General features: G+C 42.7%; 1 long non-coding RNA gene across 1 annotated transcript in view; it reads right to left on the bottom strand.

Moving 5' to 3' along the window:
• Positions 1 to 10,871, bottom strand: part of LOC115936020 (uncharacterized) — a 47,995-nt gene extending 37,124 nt beyond the window's left edge. Inside the window, exons 1-3 of the long non-coding RNA XR_004071591.2 lie at positions 10,243 to 10,871; positions 7,200 to 7,293; positions 6,494 to 6,615 (exon numbers count right to left, since the gene is read on the bottom strand). This is a non-coding gene — a long non-coding RNA (uncharacterized lncRNA). The remainder of the gene's footprint in view (positions 1 to 6,493; positions 6,616 to 7,199; positions 7,294 to 10,242) is intronic.
• Positions 10,872 to 24,287: the final 13,416 nt, after the last annotated feature.

Here is a 24,287-nt window from a genome sequence, read left to right as displayed (position 1 = left end):
GTAGGTCTCAGCCTCATTTTACCCAGCTCCTATTCAAGACGGAGTTGCACTGGTTCACACACCTCTTACATTTCCCCCCTCCCTTTTATAAAAGAACTCTTAATCCTAAGGGTTGCAGAGGAACAAAGATTCATCTTCTGTAACTTCTTCAGGCTGAATAGGGGTGATGATCTATTCCTGGCTGACTATTAGAGTCTCTTGTGTTAGGGGTAGAGAGGAGCTCAGTCAGAAAGCATCAGTATGGTAAGGGCCATTCATAACTCTTAAGTTCTGACAAAAGGTGCTATCTGAAAAAATAATAAGAGTTCAGTTTAAGACAATGTTGAGTAAGCTTATCCTGCATTCCTATACAAAGAGTACAACAGCAATATATTCCATAACAGTAAAGCAAAATACGTAAAATTATTCCAAGTAAACTAAATTAGAAGGCTTTCCATGAACTGGGCTACTGTTGGAACCAAGCTGATATGGGGTTGCTAGTTGATTGCAATGTGCCCAGAATTAGAATATTGATTTAGATTTTTATATTACCTATCCCTCTTGTTTTTTCTGAGCAGCAGTCAGAGATCACTGGTTGGTTCACAGGAATAAGCAGGGTTAGCCTAAATTGCAGAAACGAACTTAAAAACAACTGATGAGACTAAAATTTAATACAAGTGTACCATAGTTTCTGAAACATAACTTCTCTCTCCAGTTTCCCATTTTTATTAAAGACAAATCATGGTAAGACTGATTTGCTTTATTATACTTGGCCTGATTATTTGTATAAACTGTAGCAAGAATAATTGTTTTTCACATAAGCTCTTTTTAAATTGGCTTTGATGGAACTCGGTTGCATAGAAGGAATCTTAGATAACACTTTTTTAGAGCCCAACCCTGCCATGGGTTTGTACTCTCAAATACCTACGAGTTGAGTAAATTCTTCTTTTCTTGGGGTATGAAGATAACTTGGGGTTCCTGGACCTGTTAGAAAGTGACATTCTTTACTTACCACAGGTCAGAAACCCTGCATAGGGACTCTGTAGGCAAAGTATAGGCCAGTTCCCCAAGCGGCTTTTATTGGCTTTACAAGTCAAGTTTGATTCCTTAAAGGAAAGCATCCATTCCAGTCAAAGCCTTGGTAAAATAACCAATTTCTCCAATTTTGTCCTGTGGCAAAAGAAAACAGGTTCTTATTGCACTTATGAAAATAATTATATTGCCATAAATTAAGATCTTACAAATAGTTTCCAAATTCTAGAGAAATCGGGTAGAGAGAAACAAATATGCTCCAGATTTTGTTCACAAGAGTACACTTTGCTCAATTGTTAAAAGCTGTAAATAACTAAAAAGAAAAGTTTTCTGGACTCTGGAAAACAAAGGATCAGCAATGTTTTAAGCAAAAAGTGAAAAAGATCATTTTAGACTGCTGTTAGTTCAGTCAATTCATTTAACTCCTGTTCTGCTTGATATGTATGAACATTCCAGTTCTCCGTGTGTCCTGAAACTTTTTTCCTCTATTCTAATGTCACAATCTCCAAAGTTATCAGAAACTTGCATTTAAGAACATCTGTCAAAGTCCTGGCCAGGCATGGTGGCTTATGCCTATAATCCCGGCAGTCTGGGAGGCCTAGGCAGGTGGACCACCTGAGGCCAGGAGTTTGAGACCAGCCTGGCCAACATGGTGAAACCTTATCTTCACTAAAAATACAAAAATTAGCCAGGCATGGTGGCACATGCTTGTAATCCCAGCTACTAGAAGGATGAGGCAGGAGAATCACTTGAACCTAGGAGGCAGAGGTTGCAGTGAGCCGAGATCACACCACTGCACTTCAGCCTGGGCGACAGAGTAAGACTCCATCTCAAAAAAAAAGAAAAAAAGTCCTATAGCTGATTATAAACCATCTTCTAAAGAGGATTAAAACAAGACAATAATTATCTGTGGATGACAAAACATCTTAGGACAGCTACAGTCAAAAACTCGATCGACAAAGAAATTTGGTTACCTCTGTGGCATAGAATGATTTTAACATAATAATTACTAATAACATACACTAAGTCATACCAGATTTATAGGAGTTTCCCACAATTTTGGATCATGTACCAATAACACATTTATACAAATACAGCCCCCCAAAAAAACACTATTTCACATTTGATAATGCTTCCTGTATGACTTTTATACCAAATAGGCCAAATGTTACTGTTGCATTAGTGCATTATTGATGTCAAACCCAATTCTTAACAAGACCATATAGACAAGTGTATTTAATCTTAATCAATTTGACCATAAGGTAAGAGTCTCATAAACCTTTTATAACCTTTTACAATTTTTGTTAAAGAGCAGATCATAAGCAGGTTTTGCTTGAAGAAAAACTTGTTGTGCATTTATTATATGCCTCTGACACTTCCTTTCCCCCTTTTGGAATCCCCAGTACCTATTGTTTCCATCTCTATGTCCATGTGTGGCCATTGTTTAAACTCCTACTTATAAGTGAAAACACACAGTATTTGATTTTCTGTTTCTGAGTTATTTCACCTAAGATAATGGCCTCCAGCTCCACCCACATTGCTGCAAAAGACATGATTGCATTCTTTTTTACGGCTGAGTAGGTATTCCATGGTGTATATGTATCAATCATCATTTTCTTCATCCTATCATCCATTGAAGGACATTTAGGTTGATTTTATGACTTTGCTATTATGAACAATGCTGTGATAAACATGAGTGCAGGTGTCTTTTTTATGCAATGATTTCTTTTCTGGGAAGGTAGATACCCAGTAATGGGAGTGCTAGGCCAAATGATAGCTCCATTTTTAGTTCTTTGAGGAACCTCCATGCTGTTTTCCATAGAAATTGTACTAATTTACATTCCCACCAACAGTGTATAAGCACTTCCTTTTCTCCACATCTGTTGTTTTTTTGACTGCTTAGTAATAGCTATTCTGACTCGTACAAGGTGATATCTCACTGAGGCTTTACTCTGCATTTCACTGATAGCTAGTGATGCTGAGCACTTTTATATGTATATTGGCTGCTTGTATGAGGTTCAAATTTTAATATCCAAATTATTTATGTGTATATGATTAATGTGATTAAAATTTAAAAGAAATGGAAAATAAATAGAAATAGAGCCATTCAAGGAGCCAAAAGGCATGACTTCAATAGTCCTAAGACTGTTGATATCAAGAAGCATGTTACTCGATTAAAGCACGGAGACCTCAGGGTCTGCATTCCTGTCCACCACCATATTCTACTTGTCAAATCCAGAGACTAACAGGAGTGGAGGATAAATAAAACACACTGATATATATTTGATTGGTCTTTTTATTGCATTTCCTCTAGTTGGGCCATTTGCATTTCCATTTGGGTTCAGAAATTCAACATCCCTTGACACATGATGGGGGTGGGTAGTAAATTAAACCAGCTAACAGGCCACGTGGCTAAACTTGCATTAATAAGAAGAATGAATTGAAGTTATTTTACCATCATTTTACCGTCCAAGAACTACACAGAGGCATGGCACAGTGACCTCAGCGCAAGATGCTGGCTGCAGGTGAGATGTCATACTGCTATGCGATCACAATGACAGTGACCATATATCAGGTTCCTATTCTGTGTCACACACTGTGCTCCAGGCTTACATAAATTCTTTCTTTTCATCCTCACAACAACACAGGGGAGGAGGTATTATTATTCCCATATCACAGTTGATGGAACTCAGGCTAAGAGAGGTTAAGCAATTTTTGCCTAAGGGCACTTGAAAAGTAAATATAAAATGCCCAGGCAATGCCCAAACACAGTTCTGGTACAAAGCAGGTGCCCTTGACTTCTATATCCTAAGCTTTCTGGGTGGTTCTGTACATAGAAGCCGCCTACCTCACCAGTGGCATCTGGATTCATTGGAATAGGACAATAAAAATAAAATCGAGGGAATGATTAGTAATTTCCTCCTCACAGTTTTCATTTAAACTCAAATCCTTCAACAACACCACTGTTTGCTCTACCAACTTCAGGCTGTCTCTCCTATGCCCTCCCTTCCGCCGCTATGTGCTTTGCTTGTGTGATCTGATTAGCTCTCAAATGCCACAATAATTCTATGATTTATATTTCATTTCAATACATACAGAGTCCCAACTCCTAAATGTGCAGAGCTAGTTTTATTTCAGATGCTATAATAAGAAGGAACATGAATAAAAAAAAAGAAGAAGAAACATACAAATCTCGTAACAACCTTACAAATCCACTGGAAAAATGAATATATTTCAAGTCAATAGCTGATCAGCATGTTATCTATCCAAGCATGTATGTAAAATTACTCAGTCTCACTAATTGTAAAATATGCAAGCTAAAATCCGACACCATCTCTTCTTATCTATCCCATTTGATCTATTTGCAGAGGCGTGTTTAAATGCGTGCAAACACACACGCACACACAAACAGTGATAATAAAATTGCAGTGGGATTGGGCCTCTCATCCATTGCTGATAGGATTTTAGTTTGCATCTGTCTTTCTCAAAGGCCATTGGGCAAGATACACACACACACACACACACACACACACACACATGCATACACACACACACATATACGTGCTCCAGAAGTGCTTCTACCACTTGGCCCAGTGATTCACCTTCTAGATATCTACCCTAAGGAATGAAACTGAGAATACAAGGTTTACCTAAAGGCTATTTATCATTGCTTTATAATAGTCAAAACTATAAAAACAACTGAGATGTTGGCAAGTGGGAGACCTGTTAAATAAATCCTGGTACAGTCATATCAGGTGGACAGAAGCTATTAAAATTATTGAGAAGTATTTAAAGACCTCAGGAAATGGCCACCTGATACGGCTAAGTGCAAACAGGATACAAAACTTATGTAGAATATGATTCCAATCTTGTAATAGAAATTGTATATATATATATATGTGTGTGTGTATATATATATATATACATATATATGTCATTATACTGAAACTTTATCAAATACTTCTATTTTTCTTTTTAGAAAATATGGATGGAAAGGACACTAAAATTTAATAGCACTAGTATTTTGTGGGCTATTAATTATATTTTTCATATTTTTCTGTACTTTTTAAATGGTCAGAATGACTACTTCTATAGCCAGAAAAAAATAATGATGCCACTTTTTAAAAAAAACAAGCCAGGCATAGTGGTACATGCCTGTAGTCCCAGCTACTCAAGACAGAATCCTTGAACCCAGCAGTTTGAGACTACAGTGAGCTATGATCACACCACTCCACTCTAGCCTGGATGTCAGAGCAAGACGTTTTTTTTTTTTTTTCTTCTTAAAGACCAGTTTGATAGTAGGGACTCCATTTTAACAACAACAATAACAAAAAAGCAAAATAGTAAATGAGTCTGGCTACAACCATTTATTGTCAGCATTTCCTGCCTCTCCTCATTCCCATAAAAGGGGCTAACTAAGGCATGGAAGAACAACCCAAACTGGGATTGCCACCATTAATCCTGTGAAATGCAATGAATTTTCTACCTGGTCTTGGTGACATAGATTTTTGCCTTTAGCATCTGTAAAAGGAAGACCATTGGTAACTTGCATAGAAACATTAAGACGTAGTAATATTGTATACAGATATCAAACTAGCACAGGTACCCCCCAAATATGTACAACTCATATATCAATTAAATGTGTGTATATATATATATATATATAATTTTTAAAAATACCTAGTAGAAGCTGTGTTGAATAAGGTCATGGCCCTTTCAGAGGAGAAGGAAAGCTGTGTCATCCTCTGAGTATCTATTTCTAGCACTTTCCTTTGTATAAGGACAGCATGACTAGATTACAACAAAAGAATCTTAGGAAAAGTCACTACCAAGAGGGAGTCAGTCATGTGAAAGGCTCAGGGGAAGAAAAGAGCAAGGCAAGTGTGTGGGAGGGACATCGCAGACACACTGCCCAACAGACAGAAAATAGATATGCATATATCAACAGCGGTCCCTACGGTCATGGGGCGTCACTCATATCCCATGACTTTGCTTTCTGTACTTGATTATCTCAAAGACATGAAAACATTATCAATCAGCCTTCCAGAAAAACATCAACTAATGAGCCACCTTTTCGTTTCTTTCATTTGTCTATGTTACAAGGCTCAATGCAAACCTTCCTGAAATAGACAGCAAATTTCTTAAAACATGTTTTAATGAGCGGCCCTCCACATTTCCCCTTTCCTGTTACTCTCTATGTCTCTCAGGAGAAAAATAAGAAAATTTATTCAAATTCTTTTCCAATGGATTTTGTTTTGATTAGTGGTTCTGGGTTTTTTGTTGTTGTTTTTGGTTTGTTTGTTTGTTTACCTTTTTAAAAAAGCTGGCTTGGCACAGTGGCTTACGCCTCTTATCCCAGCACTTTGGGATGCCAAGGCAAGCAGATCACTTTAGGTCAGGAGTTCGAGGCCAGCCCGGCCAACATGGTGAAACCTTGTCTCTACGAAAAATACAACAATTAGCCGAGCATGGTGGTGCATACCTGTACTCCCAGCTACTCAGGAGGCTGAGGCAGGAGAATCGCTTGAACCCGGGAGGCGGAGGTTGCAGTGAGCCGAGATCACGCCACTGCACTCCAGCCTGGGCTACAGAACCTGACTCTGCCTAAAAAAAACAAAATATTAATTAAAATATGCTTAGTTCATTTTGATAATATCTTTATAGGCATAAAGAAATAGCCAAGGAGGTTCATTATTGCCATGAGAAGATCAGCAATCTATCAGCTTCAAATGCAGTGTTTATTAAATGCTTCTATGCAGGTAATCATCCCTCCAGTATTCCCGTTGGCCAGATTCAATTTAGCTTGGAAGCATGTGTGGAGCACCACAAGCAAAGCCTGTGAGATACAGAGAGGGAAGGAGCTGAGGAAGGTAGACTTGTATGCCAGGCAGGCCCAGGTCTGCTCATGAAAAGGCAGGACTTAGTGGAAAATTCCTAGATCCTGAAATCCCAGAGCAGGGGAAGGAAGGTTGCTGGGCTGTGGTGCAGGTGCGCAACAAGAAAGGTTACATAAGTATGGCACAGAGAGAATTTCAGGACCCATGCCCCCAAACCCAGGCCTGGAAAATGTGCCTTTGCCGAGTAGCAGAACTCATACCTTACGTGGTAGGGTATATTGTTTCTGGATGCTGATGGAACTTTTTAAGATGTAGATAAATTCCCAGGGGCCCTTTTAAGCAGACTCTCACCCTGGGAAGACTGCTGATTATCACAGCTGCAGAAGGGGGACCCCAGGAAGCCCAGGTCTGTGTCTTTGGTAAGAAAAAACATCACGCAGAGAGCCTGGAGGATTTTTATTAAGCAAAAGATTCACAGGTTACCAAAATAATATAAAAGCCAAATTTCATTTAAAACACACAACTGTAGGAAACCTTCCATATAACCTCAAGATCCTCACCAATTCATTTATTGCAGAAAAGATGCTAAAAATATTCCAGGTCTATAGCAGAAGTCTGGAAAAAAATCCATAATTAAATTTTGGAATTTAGATGATGACAGGATGTAGAATAAAGAAAGACTCAGAGATCTTTAGGGTTGATCAGGCGTGGCCATATGGAGGAAGCGATTTGGGGAATTTTATTTCCAATGTGTTGGGAACATAATGGCAGGGGAAGATGAAAGATCTCAGGAATGTCTACAGCAAGGCATGGACTGGAATAACCACACACGCCAAGTGAGGCTGCTTCACCCTCACACCTTGAAAGGAGCAATTCTGGCTTACAGTCAGTCTTGGTCTTTATACCCTTGTCTGTTCTGGGTCAGATTAAGGGTTCCAGAATGTTCTGCATACTCCCAAATTTTCTTTCTAAAGCAAAGTCTGCCCTACTCTAAGAATCTAGGGTCTCCCAGAGATCCTGTTACTCAGGAAAGATACTTGCATCCTGGGGATTCGTGGGATTCAAGCCTTTGGTCAACGGGCTTCAGTCTCTAAGTTCATATTTTGATGAGTTCAGTTAGTCAAAAAGCTGGGGATCAGAAGTTGAAGCCCAGGAGTTTGAGGCTGCAGTGAACTACAGTCATGCCACTACAATACAGCCTGGGCAACAGAACGAGAGACCTGTTTCTAAAAAAAAAAGGAGGATGAAGAACAAAATAATTTGCAATGCTCATAAAACACACAGGGGGAAAGGAAGCATGTGGCAGAGAAAAGCACAGGAAATAGTAGATACAAGACAGGTTGAGATAAGATAATAGAGCTTAGTTTACTCTTTATACTGAAGGTAAGTAATTAGAGACAACAGGTAGATTTTTCTAGCCCTTTCTACTCATATACAACCAAAAAAAAAAAAAACATGTTGAGCAGTCAGAAACACAGGACAGGTTCTTTCTCATAGTTACAGAGAGAACCGCCCCCCTCATGTTAAATCTGAATCGAGAAAAAAAAATGCTGCCCCTTTGCAGAGATGAGGAACAGGGAGGGAGGCAGAGAGGGAGGGAGGGATAGAGGGAAGGAAGGAGGGAGGGAAGGATGGAGGGAAGGAAGGAGGGAGGGAGGAAGGGAAGGAGGGAGGGAGGAAGGGAAGGAGCGAGGGAGGGTGGAAGGGAAAGAGGGAGGTAGAGAAGGGAGGGTGGAAGGGAAAGAGGGAGAGAGGGAGGGAGGGAGGGAGGGAAGGAAGGAGGGAGGGAAGGATGGAGGGAAGGAAGGAGGGAGGGAGGAAGGGAAGGAGGGAGGGAGGAAGGGAAGGAGGCAGGGAGGGTGGAAGGGAAGGAGGGAGGTAGAGAAGGGAGGGAGGGATGGAGGGAGAGAGGGAGGGAGGGAGGGAGGGAGGGAGGGAAGGAGGGAGGAAGGGAGGAAGGAAGGGAGGGAGGGAAGGATCAACGGCTACAGGACATGACACTTGCCTGTCCCAGAAGGGCAGCTTTGCCATGGCCCATAATTCAAGGTGGCTGATACAGACTAAATAAGCCAACATGCTGTGAGCACCTACTAAGCCCAAGATCTGGAGGCTGTGGGAAATACAAACATGGATAGGGTATGGCTTCTTCATCCCGGGTTCACGATCATCTAGAGGGAACCAGATCAGATTAAGAAGAAGAAGGAAATCCAGGCTGGGCACGGTGGCTCACGCCTGTATTCTCAGCACTTTGGGAGGCTGAGGTAGGCAGATCACCTGAGGTCAGGAGTTTGAGACCAGCTGGCCAACATGGCAAAACCTCATCTCTACTAAAAATACAAAAATTAGCTGGGTGTGGTGCCGGGCGCCTGTAATCCCAGCTACTTGGGAGGCTGAGGCAGGAGAGTCACTGGAACCCAGGAGGCGGAGGTTGCAGTGAGCCAAGATTGTGCTGCTACACTCCAGCCTGGGTGACAAAGTGAGACTCCACCTCAAAAAAAACAAAAAGAAAACAAAGTAAATCCAGTCTTTAGGGTCATAATAAACCAACCCTAAGGATACCAAACCAGGTATTCAGGAGAAGAACAGCAATCTGCTCAAACGTAAGCCAAAGGCAGTAGCTCTCAGCCCCAGCCAGCCTGCCACATAGACATCGTTTGTGATTTTGGGGGTTGCCAACTAAGAACACCAAATCACAATCCTTTTCTGCCCCCTGGTAGCCCACAGTCCAGTGTTTCACTGTCTGAATGTTCTCTGGTATCTCAAGCAAGGTGTGAGCCTAAAAGTAAGAACTCCCTAGATTCAAATTGTGACTCCCCCATCTACTGTGTGACCTTGGGCAAGTTACATAATCTCTCTGTGCCTCAGTTACCTTATCTGTAAAATAAATACCTTCTTTGCCACATTGTTGAGAGAATTAAGTGAGCCAATACTGCAAAGCATTGAGGAGAGTGTCTGACACATAGTAAGCGCTTAATAAATGTTAGCTACTTTTATACTAAAGTCCTCTATTTAGGAAGTCCTTATTATTTCTTATCGGCCAATACCTTCACAGGAATGAGCAAGAAGATGTATAGGCTGAAGAGGGTGGAGGTGGAGACAAGTGGAGTGAGGAGTTAAAAGCATGGCAGAAAACAAAAAGCTCTCTGTTTCTCAATGCTGCTGGGTATCTGTCACCATGGTGATTTGGGGCTGGGACTAGGGGAAGGTGCACAATGAAAGCAGCTGCCTGGGCGCCTCTCAGCCCCACCCTGGTTCTGGCTCATCTTGGCACTCATACTGGTTTCCTCCTAGGGCCTTTCTTTGGGTTTTCCTGGCATCCTCTTTGATGACATAGGAAAGAACATGGACAAATATATGAGAGAAATAAAGAAAAGTTAGAAAACTAGTTACTCACCAAACATTCCGTAAAACTACAGTCAATGTGGGAGCCCAAGAGTGATGCCCACTTTCAAACACCGCTGCCCCCACCAGTGACTCAGTCTAGAACAAGTAGAGTCTGAATAGAGAGCACCCCCCATCACCTCCCACTCCCGCCCCACACCCCGCTGAGAGAGCTGCCCAGGGTGGGTAAGAGTTAGGAGGGACTGTCTGGTCAGCCGCTGGGAGCGTGTCAACCTCATTTAACCCTGCAGAAACATTTCCCCCTTGTTTGTACTTAGAACAAACCAGGAATCCATTCTTTCACAGAGCACTGCTCCTGTCCTGAGCTGGCCGCTTGCCTGGTAGCCAATCGAAATGTCTAGCCGCCCCCTAGTGGTAAAGGTTTATGCCATGGCTGTAGAGAAGGCACCTAAGATCCTGAAAGGTGATGGGAAGGGTGTTTGAGAATGCGCCTTCTTCCCTCTCCTGGGCAAATGGATGTGCCAAACATTTGCTGCACCAGGGGCCACCTTGGCTCATTTCTCTGCCAGACGCTATGGTGGGAGGTGAGATGCTTGCTGGGCAGAGACCAAATTTAATTTTCTGCTTGTTTCCATAAGTAAACTGTCTGTCCCTTGTCAGACCTTCTCCTTAAGCTCTTTCTGCATCAGGGTGGTAGACACAACATCTGTGGATGCTTTTGATTTCTCGTTTGCCTAGGAACTGACTGGAACCTCTGTGAAGATGGAATGTGGTTTTCTTTCCCTTTCTTTTGGTCCACCTGTCAGTAAGGGGACAGGAGGGAAACCCTCAGGGCTGGCTCATATCTTTAAGGCAGCCCCTGAGTGGTATTCCATGTGGATTGGCTCATTGGTCTTTAACTTCCAGGCTAAGCTTGATCGTAGATTTTAGACATATTTATACTTAATGGTAATTAACAAACACCGATCATTTGAAGGAGTGTTGCTTGGTGACTAAGAGCATAGGCTCTGGTGCCCAGACTACCCAGAATCAACCCTCATCTTTATCACTTACAAGCTGTGTGACCTTGGGAAAACTCCTTAACTTCTCTTTGCCTCAGATTTCTAATCTGTAAACAGGGGTAATAAGAGAAATTACCTGATAGGCTTACCCAGAGGACTAAATGAGTTAAATTTGTAAAACCCCTGGAGTAGAACCTGATACATTGTGAATGTTGTGTTAGTTATTAGGAAAGTTGTTGTTATATGTCATGGATATCAGTAATTATTATGTTTATTATTATTATGCATTATTAGACATATCACTTCCTTTATCTCCTCCACAATCCTTTTGTTATCCCCATTTCACAGATGAAGAAACTAAGGCAGGAAGTTGTTAAGTGTCTTTCCAAAAGACTGTGTCAAACGGGTCCACCACTGAGGAGGTCATGCAATCCATCATAGGAGTTCAGAGAGTCACAGGGTAAGCTCATGATCTAAACAAATATCTGTGAGGAAGTGTTATCAGTCCTCAGACAGAAATCTGAAGAGGGTATTGTGTGGTGGATAAAATAGGGAGGCCAAGAGGGGAAGGAAGAGTCAGGAAATCCATGGATAGAAAGGGGAAGAGAAGGGTGAACAGAAGAAATATTGTGAACAAAAGCAAAGATGTGGGAGGCAGCAAGGGATGCTCTGCAAGCATGGTGAGTGTTGGTTGCAATGAGAAACAGGATGAGCTGTGTACAGTGACTCACGCCTAGAATCCCAGCACTTTGGGAGGCTAAGGCAGGAGGATCGCTCAAGCCCAGGAGTTCAAGACTAACCTGGGCAATGTAGCGAGATCCCCGTCTCCAAAACATTTTTTTTAATTAGCTGGTCATGTTGGCTCACATTTGTAGTCCCAGCTGCTTGGAGGGTGAGGTGGGAGGATTGCTTGAGGCTGGGAGTTCGAGGCTACAGTGAGCTATGATTGTGCCACTGTACTCCAGCCTGAGGGACAGAGAAAGTCCTTGTCTCAAAAAAAAAAAAAAAAAAAAAAAAAAGAGAAAGAGAGAGAGAAGCAGGATGAGATGGGATTGAGAGGAGAGGAGGAGTCAGATCAGCCCTTGCCGGCTGGGCTGCACTGTTGGACTAGAAGCCCATGAGCAAAGGCTCTCAAATAGGGAAGTGACATGAGAGAGCCAGAAAATCCACTTGTCTGCCCTCTTTTACAATAACTGATAAAATTCCTGATGTGGAGTAATAGTTTTGAATTTTATTTTAATTTTATTGAGACGGAGTCTCGCTCTATCACCTAGGCTGAAGAGCAGTGGGGCAATCTGGGCTCACTGCAACCTCCGCCTCCTGGGTTCAAGCCATTCTCCTGCCTCTGCCTCCCGAGTAGCCAGGATTACAGGTGCCCACCACCACACCTGGCTAATATTTGTATTTTAGTAGAGACAGGGTTTCACCATGTTGGTCAGGCTAGTCTTCAACTCCTGACCTGAAATGATCCAAATACCTTGGCCTCCGAAAGTGCTGGGATTACAGGTGTGAGCCACCACACCCAGCCTGAATTTTTTTAGAACACACTGGCCCTTAGATTTAGAAGTATTGGTGGTCAGCATCTCTGCTCCACTGGCCATTTTTCTAGTTGGTTCTTACCAATTCTAACCTGACTGTAGATGAAAATGGAAACAAAATTTATAAAGAACAACCAGGCTGGGCGCAGTGGCTCACACCAGTAATCCCAGGACTTCGAGAGGCCAAAGCAGGAGGATCACTTGAGGTCAGGAGTTTGAGACCAGCCTGGCCAACATGGCAAAAATCCATCTCTACTAAAAATATGAAAATTAGCCAGGTGTGGTGGCACACGCCTATAGTCCCAGCTGTGTGGGAGGCTGAGGAAGGAGCATCGCTGGACCCCCAGGAGGCAGAGGTTGCAATGAGCTGAGATCACATCACTGCACTCCAGCCTGGGCTACAGAGTGGGACTCTGTTTAAGAAAACAAAAACAAAAACAAAAACAAACCCACCAAATTATTGCCTCCTCTCTACACCTTCTCCCGTCAGCCTGAATGACAGCTGCATAATGCAAATGTCCCATTAAAGTTACTAATGGTTCCACACTAATAATGGCTTCTGGCATTTCTTTTCTTTTCTTTTTTTTTTTTTTTTTTTTGAGACAGGCTCTTGCTCTGTCACCCAGGCTGGAGTGCAGTGGCACAATCTCAGCTCACTGCAGCCTTGACCTCTTGGGCTCAAGCAATCCTCCCACCTCAGCCCCCCAGCTTCCCGTAGCTGGCACTACAGGTGCATGCCACCACAGATGGCTAATTTTATTTTATTTATTTATTTTTTTGAGACAGAATATCTCTCTGTCTCCAGGCTGGAGTGCAATGGTGCAATCTTGGCTCACTTCAACCTCTGCCTCCCAGATTCAAGCGATTTTCCTGCCTCAGCCTCCCAAGTAGCTGGGATTACAGGCGCCCACCACCATGCCTGGCTAATTTTTTGTATCTTTTAGTAGAGACGGTGTATCACCACGTTGGCCAAGCTGGTCTCGAACTCCTGACCTCATGATTCACCCACCTCGGCATCCCAAAATGCTGGGATTACAGGCATAAGCCACCACGCTCAGCCCATGGATGGCTAATTTTTAAAATTTTTGGTAAGGACAGGGTCTTACTGTCAGACATTTGAATGAGAGCAACTCCATCTTGAATAGGGGCTGGGGAAAATAAGGCTGAGACCTGCTGGGCTGCATTCCCAAGAGGTTAGGCATTCTAAGTCACAGGATGAGATAGGAGGTCAGCACAAGATACAGGTCATAAAGACCTTGCTGATAAAACAGTTTGCAGTAAAAAAGCCAGCCAAAATCCACCAAAATCAAGATGGCGATGAGCGTGACCTCTGGTCATCCTCACGGCACTTTATATGCTAATTTTAATATATTAGCATGCCACAAGACAGTCCCACCAGCGCCAAGACAGTTTACAGAAGGCATGGCAATGTCAGGAAGTTACCAGAAAAAGGGGAGGAAACCTCAGTTCCAGCAATTGCCCACCCCTTCCCCGGAAAACTCATGAATAACCCACCCCTTGTTTAGCATGTAATCAAGAAGTAACAATAAGTATCTTTAGGCCAACAGCTCAAGCCGCTGCTCTGCCTGTGGAGTAGCCATTCTTTTCTTCCTTTACTTTCCTAATAAACTTGCTTTCACTTTACTGTATGGACTCACTCCAAATTCTTTCATGCATGAGATCCAAGAACCCTCTTTTGGGGTCTGGATTGGGACTTCTTCCCAGTAACATCACCATGTTGCCCAGGCTGGTTTTGAACTCCAGGGCTCAAGCCGTCTTCCCACCTCAGCCTCCCAAAGTACTGGGATTGCAGCTGTGAGCCACCTCGCCAGGCTGTGGCCTCTTATATTTTCTGCTTAACACTATTGCAACCTAACCCATTCATTGCTACAATTAGAGATCTAGGGTCAAGGAATCTGTCCTTAAGGAGTTTAGATGCTAAACAGTCAAAGTCACAACTGGGAATAGAAGAGACTGAGCTATCTATCGCTCCACTGAAACTCAGCGTGCTATCATCCTAAGGAAGAGCACTTCCCCTAGAAATTGTTAATGGAAAAATCAAACTCTGTAAAGTATTCAGAGTTTTATCCTGAGCCAACAAGGGTACCCATGGCCCAGGGAACAGTCACAGCAGGTCATGAGAAAGCGTGCCCAAGGTGGTTGTGTTATGGTTTGGTTTTATATATTTTAGGGAGACAGAAATTACAAAGACATAACTCAATACATGTAAGATATACATTGGTTCAGCCTAAAAAGGTAGGACTTCTCAAAGTGGGTCATAAATGGAGTCAAAGGTTTTCTAACTGGCAATTAGTTGAAAGAGTTACATTGTATCTAAAGACTTGAAGCCAGTGAAAAGAAATGCTTGAATTAATATAAGGGGGGTTATGGAAACCAAGGTTCTTGTTATGTAGATGAAGCCTCCAGAGAATAGATGGTAAATATCTTTTTTGGGACCTTAAAAAGGTGTCAGACTCTTAGTTGCTCTCTTTTAGATTTTGGAAAGGCCTGGCTGCATTAATGGAGATTCTCTGCAGATGCAAATTTCTACCACAAAAGACAGCATTGCAGGGTTATTCTAAAATACATCAAAGAAATATATTTTGGGTCAGATAAAAACTATATTTGATTTCCTTCCGGGTCTGCTATCTATCATGTGATGCCGTACCGAAGTCAGGTTGGAATTTGATATGTTATTGCCACAAAGAGTCTGTCTGATCAGCCTTACGATCTCTATTTTAATGTTAATGCTTGTCAGCTGTGCCTAAACTCCTAAGGGTATAATGAGGTGTGTTAAACTTCCCTTCCTGTTATGGCCAGGAATTCAGCTTTCAGATTTCTCTGTGATCCCCTTAGCCAAGGGGTTGTCTGTTCCATTGGTTGGGGGCCTTAGGAGTTTATTTTTGTTTTACACAACCTTCAAAAGAGACCTGAGCACCAGTTAGACTTTCCTCAACTGAGCCCACTGGTCACCAGCAAAATAATAGAGGTACAAACAGCAGAGGACACTTACGATATCCAGACTGAACCCTCCACACCACATCAAATGGCAAGGCTTTATGACTAGCCAGGGAGGTTAACAGGTACAGGCATCATTGCATTTCTCCACAAAGTGAACATCCATAGCAAGGTAAGTATAAATAGGAACTAAATCATGGCTACAGTGTGAAGTACCAGAATAGGGCTAACCCTTTCCTTGACCTGATTCTAATGCATTGTATGAGCATGATTGACAGCAATGGTGATTATAGTAATGATGAAAACACATTCTGGGAATCCAAGTTCATCTGGGATTCTAGGATAGTCATTGGTAATGAGATTTCTCCTGTCTCTGACATCCTACGATACCTCTAAATCCTAGTTGAAGGTTAGAATTACCTGGCGAGCTTTAAAAACTTTCCCTGGGTGCCAACCCAGAATGTCTGCAGGAGAGGCCTGGGCTGCAGTATTTTTATAAAAAGTCATTATTACAAAATATTCCTTTATAAATTAATGGCAAATATGTGATACCATTTCTAGGCCATCCTGATCATAAGCAACAGTATCATTCCCTTCAGAAAAGCGGTGAAATGGGAAGAACAAGCAGGAAGGCTGTGGCTTTTAAGCCAGCTCTTTAAACTCGAGCCACTTGTCTTTCACTTAGCAGTTGTGTGGACAAATTACTCAACTGTATAGACTTCCGGCTTCTCCATTTGCAAAACGAGGATAATGTAACCCATTTGGAAGATGTAGTGCTTGACTCAGTAGAAGCTCAACTAAAACTAGCTGTAATAGTAACCATCACTAAAAAATAAAGAATAATGAAAAGTCAAGGCATGTATAGTGAACCAGGCACTGCTACTAACTGGAGATGAAAGTTGCAACTTCACCAGGGAAACTGTTTAAACACTCTGGGTCTATTCCCTCATAAAATGTCCACAAATTGAAAAGCTTGAGATAGGCCAGGTGTGGTGGCTCATGCCTGCAATCCTAACACTTTTGGAGGCTAAGGCGGGCGGACCACCTGAGGTCAGGAGTTCGAGACCAGCCTGGCCAACTTGGTGAAACTACTTCTCTACTAAAAATACAAAAATTAGCCGGGTGTGGTGGTGCACACCTATAATTCCAGCTACTCGAGACGCTGAAGCATGAGAATAGCTTGAACCCAGGAAGCAGAGGCTGCAGTGAGCCAAGATCACACCACTGCACTCCAGTCTGGGCAACAAAGAAAGACTCTGTCTCAAAAAAAAAAAAAAAAAAAGGAAAGAAAAGAAAAGGAAAGAAAGAAAAAAGAAAGAAAGAAAGGTTTGAGACAGATGTTCTCTGCAGTGACTTTTATCTTTAACATCCTGTTGTATTTAAAAAGTAGCAACAGGCTGAAAATAAGTCTTAGGAGGTACATAGTGAATACTGTTGTCTGTGACTGACAGGAAGAACTGAGGAGACAGAGTAGGAGTCAGCTCTGGGAGGCTTGGTTCATAAGCTGCACTCAGCCCTCTCCTGACCACATCTGAAATAGAAGTGCACATCTCTCTTCCAGCTCCAGTAGATCTGTACACCTAGCATTTTTCTGGTCCAATTATCAGGCATCCTTCACTAGTGACCTAGTTAGGAGGATATAAAAAATACATTAACTAGAAATCAGAGGAGCAGATTCTACCTGTTACTCCAATACCAACTGAGTGGAGGCCACAACTTCTCTGCATCTCAATTTCCCCTCTACAAAATAAAAATGACAATATCTACCTTCAACATATTTTCAGCAATGTAGGGAAGGTAAATGATTTCGACCTAATAAAATGAACTTTGGGAACTTCAGAATATCCACAGAAAAGAAAAATAGAGATGCCCTGAGTCAACTCCAGTAAGGCTTTTGAAGACCAGAAAGGTTATCTCCCCTTTCAATGAGATCTTCAGTTTTCAAAAAAATCACCATTGCAATCTAGAGGTGGCCTCAGAAGGTTGATAGTGGTGATGCCAATTGATAGAAGTGAAAGCACAATGTGAATCATTTACTCCTCTTAAAAAAAAAAAAAATCATGGGTAAGCATCATGTACAAACAAACATCAGATTGCATCCCGGGGTTCCTTGTATTCAGATGGTCAGCATCACAGCTCGTGTCCACAGTAGTCTAATGGAATGTATTATCCATGAATGTGCATACATTAGCATTATCAAGAATACAAAATGGTACTATTATTATGTAAGCAGCCTCAGTTTAAACGAGCTGTCAGTCAACTGCCTCCAGGCTTGCCAGCATCTAGTTTGTTGGCAGATAGAACATCTCAACCTGCTTTTTCCTGTCATGTATTTGACAAACATTATCATAAACCAGGTGCCTTTTTGAGCTGTCACCTCTTCGTGGGCATCTGCCTTATCCATCGAGTGGAGCACCCATTAAAAAATGGGGACATTATTTCAGCAGCTAATTAACCAAGCTAAATGAATATATAAATTCATTTTTTCAATTCAACTTTCCATTTCTCCTTCCAGCTGCTAATAGAGGGAATAGAGTCAGTAATGTGTTATGAATGGATGATGTGTGAGGTTATGTCTTAATAAAAAACACATGTCCATGCAGATTTTTATAACCAACAATTAGGAAAACTTTGACAATTTTAAGACATTCACAACACATCCAGAAGAAGACTATTGTGTTTCATAATTTCCAGAGACTCATTATAAACATGAAAAGCTTTGTTTTTCTTTAAGGAGACTTTTAAAATGCATTTGCAATCAGAGCCAAATAAAGAGTCACAGGATGAGTCCCTAAGTTACCCAGTGTGAATTTCAGCACCTGACAACGACCTCATCTTCCTTAAGTGCCCAAACCAGGACATTCTTCAGGAGGATAAATAGATATTTTCCCATATAAACACTTTGCTTCATTTTTAAATGAATGGCAATGAGAATGATGTCTATAAATTTTGATTTATTGGGTTTTTAGAAAAATAATAATTTGGGGATTTTAAACTACCCAGTCACTCCCCTCCTTTAAAATAATGTTTTGTAAAAAAAAAAGGTGCAAAGATGTTATCCAAACCTCAGTAACGTGAACCATAGCATTACGCTTCAGGCAATGAGCTAAAAAGTAGTTTTCAGGGAACAGAAATGAGTTTTCACTTACAGCAGAAAGAACTCTGTGAAACTGGAGAGAACAACCCCCAGAAAGGATGGGAGACAGGAATCAAGGTGCTCAACCTTAGCCTATTGCCAAGCGTGAATGTCTGTTTCATTATGAGGACAAGACAGCTTTCTGTAAATGGAGGCTCCAATAAACTTGCAGAGATGGGTGTTGAATGGTTAATGCTTAACACCTCTGAATGTGACAGGACCTTCCTTCGAAAAGATAACTCCTCCCAGATATGACAAGCTGGTTCGTGAGTGCAAACTGGTCCTGAAACTGAAATTTGGGAAGGGTCAAGAAAGTAAAATCCATGATGTCGAAAGAAAAGCAAAAGTGGAGATCTTCCTGTCAATGCAGAAGCCCAGTGTCATTTCTCAGGTGGCAAGGCCAGATCTAGCCAGCACTCACACACAGAGCATTATGCAAAGCAGGCACAAGATGGACAGGCTGGCAGATATCCCACTGGCTCTGATTCTGCAGGTCCCAGCCAATTCATCTGCTAAGGAAAAATTGTGTTAATTAATAGAAAATGAGTGTGAAGAAAATGAATATCACACGGCAATTGCAACACTCTGATCCCATACCAGCAGATTTGGGTCTTCTGTTGGGCTGCAGACACAGAGCATCTTGAATGAAGTCCTTATCCTGTGCATTCCTCTCAATGCCAACTTCCTTGCCCTCTGCCATTCTTTCATTGGCCAGTTGACCCTGAAGTGACCCATTCACTCACTGCCTCTGTCTACAGAGTTTATTGAGTATCTAGAATCTTTCATGGTTCATGTTTCAGGCCCGGTCCTAGGCTCTGGGGATGTGGAAATGACTCTAGAACCCGGTTCTTTTAATTTTTTTTTATATTTATTTTTGAGACTGAGTCTCGCTCTGTCACCCAGGCTGGAGTACAATGGTACAATCTTGGCTCACTGCAACCTCCACCTCCCAGGTTCAAGCAATTCTCCCGCCTCAACCTCCTGAGTAGCTGGGATTACAGGCACCCGCCATCATGCCCGGCTAATTTTTGTATTTTTTGTAGAGACGGGGTTTCACTGCATTGCCCAGGCTGGTCTTGAACTCCTGACCTCAGGTGATCCGCCGCCCCCGTGGCCTCCCAAAGTGCTGGGATTGTAGGAGTGAGTCACTGGGCCCAGCCAAAACCCAGTTCTTATCTCAGAAATTCACCATCCATTGCAGTTTAGCAGGAGGAGGACTACTCTGCATGTGGGTAATTAAGGAAATGAGACATGCTCTGATGGCAGTAGGAATGCACAGAGACTTCTTGGAGAAAAGGCTGGCCTATCCCTTGAATACAGGCTGTACAGGGAACTGAGGCCCTTTGTGTTAGGTTAAATGGAGGTTGCTAGGTGGAGGGCGCTAAGTGAAAATGCTATACAAACTGCATGCTTTTCACAAATAGCAGTAGTCTTCCCATCCAGCTCATTGCCAGTGGACCATCCCTGTATGTAAGTCCCCTGAATAAACCCTAGGTCTTGTTGGCTGGCTTTGGGTCTTTTCTTCAGCCTCTTGACCATGGTGCCATCCCTATTGAAGTCAATAGGCATCCAGCATGACAATACCTGAAGATGGGCTAAGAGATTCTTTGTCTTGAGAAGTAGAATTGTAACCCAAAGAAGATTGTCTTTGGGTTACACTGGAGCTGAGAGATCCAAAACAGCCAGGGCTGGAACAGCTAATGGATCTTGACAGGCAGGCAGAGAAAGGCTGGCTGTGGAGACAGGGCAGAAGGAAGCAGCTACCCAGAGGTATGAGATTACCTCAGTGTCCCTGCAAGGATGGGGGAGCAACTTCAGGCTCTGACTGGCTGGCACCTGTTCAGCCCCAGTGGGACCCAGCTATACCTCCTGTTGACCTGAGTCCCCTTACTAAGCCAATGCCAACAATGCTGGGGGGGTTGGGAGAGAAGAGGGCTGGCAGGGCTGATCCTGCCAGTGGATTTGCAGGACCAGGGGTTGGGGAGCGCTGATCTGACAACCCCTGCAGTTTAATTCCCTTCATTGAGACAGTCCTGGAGGGGCTGCTACATGAACCTGCTGGAATTCCCCACCTTGGGCACTGAGGTCCTCTTTGCTGCCTGGCAGAGAAGGCACAATGTATGGCTAAGGAACATTTATTTTTATTTTTGAAGTTCTGGGGTACGTGTGCAGGATGTGCAGGTTTGTTGCATAGGTAAACATGTGGCATGGTGGTTTGCTGCACCTATCAACCACTCACCTATGTATTAAGCCTAACATACATTAGCTATGTTTCCTAATGCTCTCCCTTCCCCCACCCCACCCAGAACAATTTTTTTAATCCTTAGTATAAGACGTAGCCCCTGTGACCTTGGCCTCATTCGTTCCAGCTTTCAAATGACTGCCACTTCTATTTTCCCCAAAAGAACTCTGCAAACGTTACTGGGTAGATGCTTCCTGAGCCATGAATCAGCAGGCTATAATCAGTCCCTCTGCGAATTCTAAGAACCTGTTCTTTCCAACACTCAGCTGACACCCCTTCCCATGATGCTTTCAGGGGAGGCCTCTAAAGCAGCTTTTTCAACTTGAGTTGTTTTTCATTTATTGTCTGTTTGTCTATGTCTTGTTTTTACAGAAACTCCTTGAGAACAAGGGCCATGAAATTGTTCTTTTTAAACACTTAATATGTGATCACTTTAATGCAAGAATATGAGACTACACCCTTCATTAGCAATGACATCTGAGTGCCCTCTGGGCTCATCACCTCATCAGCATGCCACCCCAGCGATGAAAGGGATCTCCACACATCAGCTGGGCCGTTCTTTTACCCATGAGCCCCTCCTAACCTCCACCCCAGGGCAGGACTGAACTTCAAGGCCAGATTCTCAGCACAGGGAGAGAGACCTTACAGAACAAAAAGACCAATCTATATTTCAGAAGAGAAAACCAAGGCCCATAAAAGTTAACTTTCTCTACATCATATAGCTAGTGAGTGGCATTATCCAGTTCTACTGCATTTATCAAATAGATGGTTCCCTGGGCTTTATAAAGACGAGGAGGAGGTGGAGGTGGAAGCAAAGCCTGCTCTTTACCCTCCCTCTACTTTTGCAGCTCCTGGGGCTACAGGGAGCCTGCCTTCAGCTCCATCTCCTGTTCCTGCCTTCAGATGCTAATTAGCCATGCTCCTGGGCAGAGTCCAGTTCAGCCCTGACCTGAAATGACTGGACACAGGGCTTCCCAAGACTTTTCTCATTTAAACCGTTTTCCTCTGCATCTCCCTTCCTCTCCTACCCCTAAAGAAAACAGTTCCAGGATGCATAAAACAAGGCAAGTTGGCTGTATCCAGCTTCCAGGCTTCCCCTATTGGAGTTCATTCTGGCTCCCTGACAGCAACCATTCACCTACCGCAGCTTACAAACTCAGCTCCTGGGGGGAGGGTGTCCCAGAACCAGTTGCTCTACTCCAAGTCCAACCTCAGACAAGCTGTGTTATGCAAAGCAGGCACAAGATAGACAGTTTGGCAGGAGTTCAGTTACCTCGTATCATGGAAACTCTTACCAACGTCTAGGCAGAGAGGAAGCAGTGTATTCATTAATAGGAAATTCATGCAAAGGAGGTTCATGCTGCATTTCATATCAAAGCCCCTCTCAGGAAGTGGAACTCTAAAGGGAGTCACTGCATCAGGCAGTTTGGGGTGTTTGTTAAGGAAGAAGTGGTCCTGCCTTTCCTCTAGGGAATCACTCAATCTTGCCATTCCTCCTGTCCCCACTGGTGAGCCACTTTCCTCTTTATTGTCTCCAACAGCAGCAGAAATTAGTCTTTGCAGAGTATTTGGCACCAGCAGAACCTACCTCTGCAGTGGTGCACAGCCAACAGATGCAGGTGCCTTTGGCTGGAAACCCGCAGGCTCTAAGATGGTAATCAGTGGCGTCCGCTTCCCCCTGGGTGTTTCTCCCCATTAGCTCCCCTCCCCCAGGCTCGTACAGAGCAGTGGGGTCTCTGGACATCCAACCAGGCACCCGTCCTTACCATGCCAGAGGTCAATTGCTGTCAATTGCTGCTCCATGTGCCTGTTTCTCCCACAAGACTATACATTCCCTTAGGACACAACCCTGCCACATTCATTGGCCTATATTATGGGATTGTTAAACATGTTTGATAAATCAATGGAAGAATGAATGGCTAAACTCTCAGGATAAACTATTATGAACTCTTTCAGATTAAAGTGAAAATTATCACTAGGGCCAAGCGATATGACTCCAGGGTATGTGCATTCTAAAAGCCTTTCACCTAAATGGTGAAAACAGGAGAATTTTAGGCACCAGGTAGTTGGGAAGGAGAGTTTAGGGGAAATCCAGTAGCCTCTCAAGGGCAGAAGAGCAACTGAAGCCCTCAGACCCAGATGATAAAAGGGAACATTGTCTGCAGAGAATTTCAAAGCAATGACATCTGACCAAAACCAGTTTGCATTTTATTATCATCTTTGTAAGTAATTTTAAACAATGTCAATGACAAAGTATCCCTCCCCACTAAAAAAATCTTTAGCTGGTTTAAATTCTGAGCAATTGCTGCACTTTATTGTTCAATATTAATAATATATGCAAATGTCAAATGACTTCATTTTAATAACTTATTCTTGAATACACATTGTATTCTATATGGAATTTAATTTGGAGAAATCCCAGTTACACAATTGGCCTCCAACACAGACACAGCTATACATGTTCCTTTGAAGAGTAAGTTTTTCCCTATTCAGAATCTTTCAAGCTTGTTTAGGATGAAGTTCATGTCGGCAATCCCTATGGCACCATATGTCTTTGCATTTAAACAGCAGATTCTAAATAAACAACAATAGCTCAATGATTATAAAGATGGATTTGAGTCTCAATTTTGGCGTTCAGTGTGACCACTAATAAAGTTGTTTTGTTTTTGTTTTTTTGGTTTTTTTAGGGACAGGGTCTCGCTCTGTCTCCCTGGCTAGAGTAAAGTCGAGCCATAATAGCTCACTGCAGCTTCCGATTCTGGGGCTCCAGCAATTCTTCTGCCTCGGCCTCCTGGGTAGCTGGGACTACAGGTGTGTGCCACCACACCTGGGTAATTTTTTAAATTTTCTATGGAGACGGGGATCTTGCTTTGGTGCCCAGGCTGGTCTCAGACTCCTTGCTTCAAGTGATCCTCCCACCTCAGCCTCCCAAAAGTGCTGAGATTATGGGAATGACTACCAGTTTTTTGTTATTTAATATTTAAATGTTAAAACACAAAGGACTAATATCCAGAATCTACAAGGAACTCAAATAAATCAGCAAGAAAAAGCAAACAAACAAATAATCCCATTAAAAAGTGGGCAAATGACATGAAAAGGTATTTCTCAAAAGAAGATAAACAAATGGCCAAAAAACGTGCTCCTCATCACTAATCATCAGGGAAATGCATATTAAAACCACCGTGAGATACCACCTTACCCCAGCCGGAATGGCCGTTACTA

The sequence above is a fragment of the Gorilla gorilla genome, chromosome 8, assembly GCF_029281585.2.
Source record: "Gorilla gorilla gorilla isolate KB3781 chromosome 8, NHGRI_mGorGor1-v2.1_pri, whole genome shotgun sequence".
Taxonomy (NCBI): domain Eukaryota; kingdom Metazoa; phylum Chordata; class Mammalia; order Primates; family Hominidae; genus Gorilla; species Gorilla gorilla.
The sequence above is the reverse complement of the archived record's forward strand: the minus strand, read 5'-3'. Positions and strand labels throughout refer to the sequence as shown.